Raw genomic sequence first — 3615 nt, forward strand, 5'->3', positions numbered from 1 at the left:
ATCCCCCGAGCCCTGCGCCGCGCTCGCAGCGACGGACGGGCCCCCTCGGGGTCCTGCGGGATGACAGGGGCGTGTGCCCCCCCCCTCCCCTTCAATCCCACGCATGGCAGAGTCCCGCAGGACCCCCGGGGTGCCCCCCACTCTGCTGCCAGCGCTGTGGGCACGCATTGCTCGAGGTGTCCCCAGCCAGGTTTAGGGGTGGTCCCGTAGTGGCGTTGGTGCCACGTCGTCGTCCCCCCCCTCATTGGGGACCCCCTCCCGGTTATTCAGCGCCCCCGTGGCCGTGCCAAAGGCGGGGTCCCGCCCCCCTGCAGCCGCCCCAGCCCCCTCGCTGCTCAGGTGCCCCTGTCACCCCTCCGCGCTTTAATCCGGGGCTCGTTCATCTTGGGCGGGGGCCGGGCTGTCAACGCCCAGACGGGCCATTTCCGAGCCGAGTCCCCCGCGCTCAGCCCTAATTGAATCCTCATGGCCCCGCCGCCGCCCCGGCCCCGCCGCGGCACCCGCCACCGTCCCGCTGCCCGCGGCAGGTCTCCCGGGGTCCCCGTGCCACGGGGAGCCTGGGGGTGCCCCACGCCGGGCACCGACCGGAGGCACTCGGAGACCCCCCACCCTCTCCAGCCGCCCCATCCCGGCTGCTGCCCCCCGTCCCCCGGCACAGAGACCCCCGCTCGGTGGGCAGCGGTCCGCGGACCCTCTCCACGGCTCTGCCCCGCGTCGGGGTGGGGATCCCACGCCCCCCGCCCCCCCCCAAACCCCCAGATCAACTCTGGACGGACCCCGACCCCATGGGGGTCCCAGCGGGTCCCTCTGCTGGGGCAGGCTTCGGGGAGTGCCCCCCGTCCCGGCCGTGCCGTGCGGGGGTCAGGGGGCGTGGGCGGCCCAGAGCCCGGCGGGGGGGCAGCGGCGTTTGCTGCAGCCGGAGCCTTTGAAATGCAACCCCCCCGCCCCCGCCCACGGCCCATTTGGCTGGAGTTTGGCCCAGGCACAAATGGAGGCCCCGGAGCGAGCAGGGGATTGCGGGGGGGCGCGGCAGCTGGGGCCGGGGCTGGCGGGACCCGCTGACCCCGGCCCGGCACTGGCACTCGTGGCCCCGCGTGTGTGCCATCCTGCACACGCGTGTGGCGGCTCTGCATGTGAGCTGCTATGTCCGTGAGCCCTGCACGCACACCTGGACACACCTGCACACGCCTCTGCACACCTGCACACAGCTGTGCCCGCACACACGGCTGCGAGGAGCCCGCTGGGGTGGTTGTGGCCACACAGACACACGCGTGTGGGAGCCGTGGAGGCGTGGGCAGGGCCCCGTGTGTCCCCAGCTCTGCGCTGTCCCCATGTCCGTATCCCCATCCCATCCCATCCCATCCCATCCCACCCCATCCCATTCCCCCTCGCTCCCCCCGTGCCGTGGCTGTGCTCAGAGCCCCGGAGCGCGGGGGGCGATGCCGCTCCTGTTAATGAATCGATGATTTGCCAACAGCCCCAGGGAGGGATCCCCGTCTCCCCTGGCTCCCCCGACTCCCGACACATCCATCCCCATTCACCGGAGCCAGGTGTAATCCCATTATTCCCGGCTCCGCCGAGGTCCCAGCCCACCACAGGGTCAGGATTTATTGCCAGTAATTGCTGGGGTCCCGTCCCCTGGCGCGGGGGGGCTCCCGGCACCCCCCCGGCGCTGCCGCCGCTCCTTACACTTTAATTCCGCACCGAGCTGTTCCCTTATTAAAGGAAAATTCATTTGCCAGCGATTTCCATGTGCCGGGGCCGCGCGGGGCCGAGGCCCTAATCGCGTTACAGAGCGCTGCGGCGCAATATTGGGATGGAGCCGATAAATAATGGATCAGGGCGGCGCGGGGCGGGGGAGGCGCGTTCCGGGGGCGCCGCACCCCGAATTGTGTTACCCCCGGCGCTGCGCCGGCACCCCAGCACCCTGCTCCTGACATCCCAGAGCCCTGGCACCCCAGCACCCTGCTCCTGACACCCCTGGCAGCCCTGCACCCTGCTCCTGACACCCCTGGCACCCCTGCACCCTGCTCCTGACACCCCACCTGGCACCCCAGCACCCTGCTCCTGACACCCCTGGCACCCCAGCACCCTACTCCTGACACCCCTGGCACCCCTGCACCCTGCTCCTGACACCCCTGGCACCCCAGCACCCCGCTCCTGACACCCCAGACCCCTGGCACCCCCAGCACTCCGCTCCCAGCCCCGGCTGGGGGAATACCCGGAGCTGCCGGTGCTTGGAGCCACGGCAGCCCCCGAGATGGGGGATGCTGGGTGGGGGGACTCGGCAGCAGCCCCAGCTCCAGCACGAACACCCCCACGGTGTCCCCTCACACGTGGATGACACAACCCCGCTCACATGTGCACACTCGTGAACACACACACACACACGCGTGTGCCCCGGTGCTGCTCACGGCGGGGATGGGGCCTGAGGGGCAGGGAGGTGGCTGGGACCCGAGGTCCCAGACCTCCAGGACACCCCCAGAGACCCCCAGGGACACCCCCGCGGTGGAGGAGTGGGACAAAGGCGGGGGCTGTCAGTGCCACACCGGGTGCGGTACCCTGGGGTGCCCTCAGCCCCACGCCCTGGACGTGCCCGTGCCCGTCCCCTCGGGCCACGGGCCAGCGCCGGGCACTCTCCCGGCTCCGCAGGAAGCTCCCGTGTTCCTGCGAAACCCCCGAGGGCTCGTTTTGTTCCCACCCTGTGGCCTGCTTTGGGGTGAAAAGCTTTTCCCATCCTGTGTTCCCGGCAGCTGGAGCCAGCACTTCCCACTCCGGGGGGAAGCCGGAGGATTTGGGCAGGGTTGGGGGGGCTCAGCCCACCCCAGAAATGCCCCAGCGGCCGCCTCGGGACACGAGTGGGGGCTCGGGGAGGGAAGGAGGTGCCAGCACCGTGACCTGGGAGCGCCCCTGGGCGCAGGGATTCACCCCAACTGCTGAAGAGCAGGGTGGGGACAACGGGGGGGTGATGAGAGGGTGCGAGGGTGACACCCCATCCATCAGGGTGAGCAGCAGTGCCGGGCTCCTGCAGATTCCCGGTGGGAGCGCTCCCACATTCCCAGCCCGGCATTCCCGGCTGCCGAGATCCCGGAGGAGCCGGAGCGTTCCAGAGGGGTTCGCCCAGCGGCTGGGGGGCTGATTCCGCAGCTCCCACCAGCACAGGAGCACGGAATCACCCCCAGGAGCGATTTCCCTAAAGCAGCACTGAGACCGCGGCCTCCCCATGGGGCTGGGACCCCCGGGAAGGGCTGGGACTCCTGGCGGGGGCTGCGACCCCCCATTCCCTGCTCACCGGGCGCCCAGGGCCCTGCGGCCGGCACGGTGGCCTCACTCCAGCGCTGCTGCTGGACGGGACTGGGCTCACGGGGGTCCATCCGGTGGGGGGTGGGAGTGGGGGTCCCAGCTCGGGATGGGCTCCATCCCCCGGTGAGAGCCGGCGGCACGTGCGGCCGCGGCGGCTCCGCCATCTCCCCGCGCCCTGCGGAGAGGACAAAAGCCGCGTGCGAGGAATCCGTGCAAACGCCGCCGTGCCCGGCACGCCGCCGTGCGAGGGGCCCCGTGTCCCTCTCCCAAACCGAGCCCCCTCCCCACCCCACCCCATCCCATCATCCCATT

This window comes from Onychostruthus taczanowskii, unplaced genomic scaffold (genome assembly GCF_017590055.1).
Source record: "Onychostruthus taczanowskii isolate IOZ18803 unplaced genomic scaffold, ASM1759005v1 scaffold2, whole genome shotgun sequence".
Lineage (NCBI taxonomy): Eukaryota > Metazoa > Chordata > Aves > Passeriformes > Passeridae > Onychostruthus > Onychostruthus taczanowskii.